Genomic DNA, 8,543 nt, shown 5'->3' on the forward strand with positions numbered 1-8,543 from the left:
CTATGTGTTCTTTTTCTAAATCATCTTGGAGAAATAAGATGGAAAAAAAAAATACTCTTTGTACTCTCGAATTATCAAGAGAAGAGACGAAACAAGGATTATAAGTTTGGAGGGATTGAATATTTTTAGGTCTAGAATAAATAGTTGAATTAAAGAATTTTAGGAACACATTAAACAAATTGATAAAAAAAACTAAGTAAAAAAATAAGGAAAATAAATAAATAAATTCCAAACTTACATTCTTCCATGAATACCGGTAATTATACATCTAAACTTTTCATATGTTGCAATTATGAGAAGAGGTTGAACTATGGAAACGATCTATATATGAATTATATAGAAAAAAATGGTAATATATATATGTAAACTATAAACTAAGTTTTGTATTTTGTTGTATGGTAATAACATCATATATTTAAAATTAAGTTTTTAAGAAGTGCAATTGAATACTGCGTAACCAGATATCCAATGAACCTGAGGTCTTTTTGTTAAATATGTTTCACCCTGATAATTACACCCTAAGCTAACAAAATTGACGCATCGTGCCTCTAAACTATATATATATATATATATATATATATATATATATATTAAAAAAAAAAGTTAACTCTTTAAAACTCTTAATCTCGTATTGAATAGTTAGGTTTCGTTGGATATTGAGATGAGATGAAAAATTTGTTAATAGTATTGAAATAGTTTATGAATAGTAGTGAAATGATTTAAGTTAAGATGTTTTATAGAATTTTGGAAAATGAGAAAAAAAAAGTTAAATAAAAATATTATAAAGTTAAAATATTATTAGAATATAATTTTTTAATATAATTTTTGTCCTGTAATTTGAAAAAGTTAAATTACTTTTTGTGTTTTATTTAGAAGTTTGGAAAAATTATAATAATTAGGTAATGATTAAATGAAAATTTTGAAAATTTAAAATTGAAAAGTGATTGTATTTGAGTGGTGTTTAGATGTTAAAATGAGATGAAATGAGATGAAGTTTCACACGTTGATTGCTTTGCTTTGTGTTTGGGGCGTCAGGTCATCTCATCTCATCTTAAATGAGTTTGTACGGGTGAAAGTAGTTTAGCATCCAAACACCTTAGGTTCATCTCGTAAACTTACCTTAGTCAGAAACCATATGGTTTTTTTTATCACTGTTGGCATGTCATGACTAATCTAGATAGCAAGTTCCTTCTCAGCAATCCCTCTCGGCATCCTTTGCACCCCATCTTCCCCAAAATTTCATCTCGCACCCTATCTCTGCTTTCCTTCCCCAAAAGAATCCCCGCATAGCTCTCTCGATCATAGCCAGAATCTCCTCTCTCTCACTCTCCCTCCTTTCATACCCCCTCTGTCATTCCCGTGGTCCTTCAGCTTTTTGTAGACAAATCTCCCTTTCCCACCCTCTCTTTGGTTCGTGTCCTTTCTCCCATCGTGGTGAATCTCTCGCCATTGTGTCCCCGTCAGCCTCCTTAGGGCTGCGTGCTCCATGGTCCCACGTGGATTAGCTTTAACGATGCCTCTGCCACAAGCCTGCAGAAGGGTAAGCACATCTAACATTTGATGTCAATGTCGCTCCTGTGAACCCGTGCAGCCGTGCCCTTATGATCTGCCTCCCTTATATTGGCCTTCATTATAAATAACCATGCCTAAAGCCAAAATACGCACAACATCCACTTCTTGCAAGCATGGATGCATTGAGTTGGAATACCCAACACTTGCATTCACCAGATTCACAATCACAGGGCCGACGACGCGCTCCTTTAGGGTAAGCACAAATCGACTCCATTACTGAAGTGTAATTTCTTCATGATTCCTTTAGGGTATGAAACTTGTTAAAATATAACTAACTACATTGTGCTCATTTTCCATGCTTATTGTTTAGAAGCTTATTGTTTGTTATGTGCTAATTTGCTATCTTCTAATTTGCAATGTGCTCAAATTTGCTATAATCAAGTCCCCTATGATGCTTGGTGATCAATTTGGTTTGAAGTTTATTGCTTACAACCAGATTTGGGTGAGAACATTTGTGTTGAAACCTTTTTTTATTGTTGCTTGTTTATACATTGCAATCTCTTTTTTCATTTGTGATTGTTTTTGGGCACGTCTATTTTGTAATTTTGAACTGATTGTTTAGTATCAATCATTTATTTGTTTTTCCATTCATGAATCTTGTTGGTGGGAAGACAACAGACTTCCCATATAGCTTAGGCAGAAATGTGGTTGGTTAATTTATACTTGTAAAACCAAATGATAGTGTTTACATTTTAAGTCTACAACAACAGAGCTTTCGTTAGGGTTGGAGGAAGTTTGATATATTTAATTTTTTTTTTTTTTTATTTCAAGGGAGTATGTTTTGTTAATTAAGATCAGGTTCATAGATGAGACACTCAAGTCTGCTAAACAGAAATTGGTAGAAACGTACCCCTCAAGATCTTATGGACTAGTAATTGAACCTTATTTACTTTCAGCCATTAGCACTATATACCTAAGCAATTCTTGGGTTTTACTCAAGCACTCCTCAACTGCGTCTTTCTTTTCCTTTAGTTATTTTTGTGTTTTTAGTTGGGGAATGAGAGGTTGGGATTGTCTCTTTTGTAGGTTAGGTTTGTATTTTATTGGTGCAATAGGGCTTCAATATAGTTAGCAAATTATTCTATTTTCAAGTTGGAATTAACACTCATAGAAGATAAAAGGTTGAGAGGAAGTTAGAGGTAGAAAACTATATGCCACGCATGAGATATACCTTTATTTACTGCGCATTTCCTTGCTATTTTGTTGTCACTAAACTGGCTAGCAGTTTCTCTTTTTTTCCATACTCATGATGCTTGGGGTTTTCAATTTGTTTAAGCAGTTCCTCTTTACACCGATTTGTCTATTGTTCAGGCTTTAACAGCCTCCAATAGAATTCCACCACGTCAGCAATTCCATACAAATAAGACAAGGAGCATCACACTAGATAAAATAGAAATATTTCTACAGAAACTCAACCTCGCCTTCACCTTAAGCCAGTCGAACCTCGGCCTCAACCTCAACATCACAGAAATCAGATCTTGTCGCCGTCGCCCACCGCCGCACGTCACCTATTTTGTCACCCTCCAATAATTTCGCTGTCGAGCACCATCTCCCCTAGATTATCATGCTAGCTATTTTTTTTTTCTACTCAATCGTGTTGTTTGTTTCTCTAGAAAAAAAAATATTCTATAAAAAGGATCGGAACAACTAATTTAGTCCATAAAACTACAAAATTTCCACCCATTTCTCTATTATTTGTATGTTCGCAATGAGAAAATAAACATGGTTCTTTTTTTTTGCTCTGGTCCTAGCTAATAGATCCAAATCCACTCGTAATCCCATGTTCCTAACCTTCTCATGCTCATAATAGTTTGAAAAACCAACTTCTGAACAGCAACAGAAGGCCACTTGTTCAGAATCATGTGTATTTTAAAACTAAATCGAAACAGATGGAAAATCATGTGCAACAAGGCACGGGCGGCGAAACAAAATCCATCCCCATCGAATCGTTCTCTAATCAATCAAATTTAAATTTTGAAAGGTCTGTGTTATTTCCGTGTACCAAATCAAATTGAGCAAGTTAGAGGCTTCGGTGGAAGAGGGAGGGAGGAAGGGTTTTGCACAAACATTCTTTCATAGTTATTACGTGTGGATAGGTATATGGGATTTGAAATGGAGGAGCTACGGGACAAAATTTATTGGAAGTCTATTATTTGATGAACAGCAGACCGACCGGCTGTAAGATTTCCTCTTGTTTAAAGTAGAAACTCCCCATTCCATATTAGTTCACTGATTTCAAGTTATTACACATGTTAGAAAGAAGCTATGTTATATACCAAAGCTAGTAACTTAGTACGCATAGTAGCTACCTATTGAGAGTGTTTTTATTACTCGAATATTATTTATCAGTTTCTATTATTTTGGGGTCATACTAATATTTTATCCTACTGATTTTTTGGCTTTGATCATGCATTACAGCGATACTACCTGAGATCATCCACCCATGCTTCCAATGAGGTATGATTGCACTTTCATTGGACCCTTTTCAAGTGGATCCTTCATTAAATAAATTTCGCATATTTATGACTGCCATATTAGAATATTTTTTAATCCTTTATAATTACCATGTTAGCATATTAGTTAAGGTTTTATGTGAATTATTATTACACAAAGAATGTCTATGTAGATAAGTTAAGTAGAAACCAACTAACTATTAGCTGGCTTGCTTTTTGTCCTGCATATTCTCATATTTGCATTGACCAACACTTGATGGATGATGGTGAGGTGTAGCGTGGTCCTGACCTTTGGGTCGATGGGTTGGAGGAGATGTTCGTAGACATTCTCTATCAAGAAACCATTGAGGTGAAATTGGTTGGATCGAAAATTACTAATTGAGATCATGTAAGACTTGCAACGAAGTTAACTGCAGTTAGGAGGAAAGCAGTTGATGCCTAACAAATTAGGGAAAAAATCACTCGCCTGAGGCAAAGGCAATGATTGTTCATTGATTTGATGAGCCAAACAAGAATGAGTTGGAACCCACAAACAAAAACTGTAATTGCGATGGAGGAATATTGGGCTAATACAATACAAGTAATATACTACGATCAATATATTCTTGTCGTGGATAATTAATAATTAACTTTACATGATCATGGATGTTGTTGAGGATTTCTTAACAATTGTTAATAATAATGCCATACTTACTTTTTAAGTATGCTAGGTGCGGCCACAATGGAGGAAATTCAAAACAAATGGTTGTCAAGACTACAATCTCCAGTGTGCCATTTTTTGTCAGTCCGTGGCCATAGAGGTACTCCATTATGCCTCCACGCAAGAGCCCCCCAAAAGTGAGAAGGAGTTGCTCCTTGAGGAGGAGCTAAGGGCAACGGGCCTTATATTGAGAACTACCACGGACACACCCATAGACTTAGATGGGATGGACGTATCTGGACAAACTGGGAGACTGGCATCCCATGTAGGGAGTAGTCATTAGCGATGAAGGGAGGCACCTTGCAGTAGCATTTCCTCCGAACTGAGCAAGGCACTGGAAACAATTGTCGCCAGCACCGCCACAAAGATTGAGTTGGATAATAACATGTTCGCGAAATGCAGTAGGAAGCGTAGTAACGACGAAAGGTCAAGTGGATTGGATGCCTCATTTATCACCACTGCTCAATGTCTGAAGTTTTTGGACGAGATCACCCTGAAGCTACCTCCTCAACAATATAGTCTCGCAACTAGGATTTTGTTCGATCCTAATGCATAAGAGGTGTTCTTACTCATGCCCCCGGACTGCAAAGTAGATTGGGTGTGGGGGTTGGAGTGACGTAGCGTATGACGATGCTAAATTAAGTTTTATAGTTTATCAAACTTTGTATTGATTGCGCATGTTGTTTTTTTTGACTCAGTTAATCATTTGCTTCTTGATAATTTACTAACGGTTTATTTCATAAAATATTGATGTGCTACTTTATATATTTGATTCGTCTCTATATTATTTTTTATGTCATATTTTAGACAAGTCATATACCACATAACTTTTGTACTGAACTAGAATGTTCACTGCAATGATACACGCTAATTATATCTTATTCGTGCAGGCGCAAAAGTGTTCTTGGGCTAATTTTTTTTTAAATTGCAGAATAGACAGAGGAAGTAGGTCGAATGACGAGTCTCAAGTGGAGGAGAGCAACGCAAGCGAATGTGCATCAAGAAGTAACTAGTTCCCAATGTGGGACAAATTAGGATTGGAAAAGGCATGATCGCGCTATGTGGGAAGAAATTGGCCTTCTTTTTGCCGCGGCAACAGAGGAGGAATCTACAAACCCAGTTCAGCAAATGCCACAACATAACTTCGGCTTACGTGGACGGGACTATATAGTCGCAATCCTGAATGGACATCCAAGGAATTGTTATGATGTGTTTTGGATAGAGGTATATGCATTTCAAACGTTATGCAATATGTTACACACTGATGCCATTCTAAAATCGACAAGAGAGGTTTTCGTGGAGGAAGACGTTGTAATGTTTGCGTACACAGTTGGACATGGGCAAATTCAACGAATCACAGGCGACCGGTTTCAACATTCGAATGAAACCGTAAATCGGCATGTCTATTTAGTGATGCAGGCACTATGTCACCTTACTCCTCAGGTGATTGCACCTACCCATGTTACTGGAGTGGCGCCTTATATTCAAGATAATGCCAGACATTACATTGGATTATCTAAGGCGGTATGTGGTTTATACTTTCGTAGTGTGGCCGGTCCCACTTATTAAAAATTAGAGAACTCACAATTTCATTATATGATTGCAGAAATGGTATTGTGCAATCGACGAGACTTATTTATGGATGGGCACCTATTGAGGCAACTAACTCGTATATAACTCGGTATCACCAAGTTAGCCAAAATGTACTGGCAGCCTATAATTTCAATATGAAATTCATGTTCGTATACACCACATGGGAGGGCATTGTCCATGATGATCACATATTTATGGATGCGTTGAGTCGTCCGGGGATCAATTTTCCATGGCCTCCTGAGGGTAGATTATACATTAATTAATTATTGGACAAGCAGTATTTCGTTATGTTTGAAGCAAACATTATTACTTTTTTTTATAATATTTTTAGGTTATTATTACTTAGTAGATTTCACCTTTCCATGCATTGGGGGATTTATGCCCTCATATCCAAGGGTGAGGTATCAAGGTCTGAATGTCACAACAATCGTTCATTCCAAGGATATTAAGACTATTTCAATTATAGGCATTCTTCCCTCCAAAATGTTATTGAGCACACTTTTGGTGTGTTAAAAAAAAGATTTTGAGTTTTGCAATCAACGAACCCATACAGACCAACAAGGTAAAGATATATTGTTATTGCATGTTGTGCCACACATAACTGCATTTGCATGGTAACACCCCATGTTGAGATATTCTACCATTTTAGCAATCTAGATTCTTATGATGGACAGACAACATCTGAAGACCCAGCTCATTTGTTGCGTGTTCCAGACATGTCAACTGTGTCGGCACAAGCTATGGTTGCAACTAGCAATGGGCACATATGAGTGAGAATTGATACTTGTAATATTTTCATGTTATTTTATGACCATTTTTGTATGAGTGGAACATCGTTTGGAAATTAGAGGTTTTATGTTGTTAAATATAAATATTTTTTAATTACTGAATTTATTAAATGGAAAGTGCGGTTGATGTTGAAATTGGGTGGAAACAGATGTAGAAGATCAAATATTGGCTTTTATGAAGACACTCGCAGTACAAAAATTGATAATGGGGAAAGCATGAGAGTGTCGTTTTCATAATTGATAATAATTGATTTATTTTACAAATCTTGAATTAAATAATTTCCGTTTTAGAAGAATTTTTAATGAGCAATCTTGTTTTTATAATTGATAATATTTATTATAAATTGGAAATTTTCAATTAAAAAAGTTTGGGAGTGAAAAATATATGAAATCGAATTTTTAACTCTACCTCCGGGTTGTCGTCATAATATATACCCAAAGTTTTGAATAAAATGGGGGCATGAGAATTTTGTAGGAATAATTGCGAGCCATTTAATATTTTTACTAATTTTGAATTAAATAAATTTTGCTCAAAAAAATATTGTGCAAAATTAATTTTTAAACGTGTTGGGAGAAGTTTCTATTTATTACTACAACATATAAATAAAATAATTATTTCACCATCATTACTAATAAAACCAATCATTGATGGGATCCACAACTTTTTCAATTTAATATTAAAAATTAAATATAACTCAACATACTTCATACATCCAAATACTTCAAACTCATCTTAATAGGACCCACAAACTCACTCTATCTTAACTCACTACTATTCACAACTTTTCTCAACTCATTTCATTACCTAAATACAATTTTAGATTCAAAGATTTTGCTGACGTCCAAATGAAGCTCTGTATTTATCTCAAATAAAAATTACTCCAACAATAACAAATCATAATTAACCTAGATGGACAAGCTCTGATTCTTGCAAAGATGTTAATTGATCTCACCTCCAAATGCTTAACGTTCACATAAACAAGCTGGAAGTGAGGAACATATGCTTCACTTTCTATCAGCTTCCTCATTATTATTTTTTTCCTTTTTCATCTCTCTATCTCTCTCTGTGTTTAAAATAGACCCTTGAGTGGGTGGAGTTTAGAATTATTATATTCCTAGAGCTAAAGAATATTAAAGTACTATAATTTCTTTTCTTCATTATGCACCCATCAATGACCAAGCCCCTTTTGCTTTGAAGCTTGAGTTGTTCGCACTACTATTTTAGCATAGACTAATGTTTCATTCCATGTGCTCATCTCACTTTTATTACACTATATAAAATGTGACGATTTTATTATCATTAGATCATCACGTGTTTTTTTAAAGAAAAATTCAAAAGTTGATGTGTAATATCATCTCTAATTAGATTAAAGTAAGATGATAATATGATATATAGTGATTTCTTTAACATATTATCCGCTGTGAGCCTATCATATT

The sequence above is a fragment of the Juglans regia genome, chromosome 10, assembly GCF_001411555.2.
Source record: "Juglans regia cultivar Chandler chromosome 10, Walnut 2.0, whole genome shotgun sequence".
Lineage (NCBI taxonomy): Eukaryota > Viridiplantae > Streptophyta > Magnoliopsida > Fagales > Juglandaceae > Juglans > Juglans regia.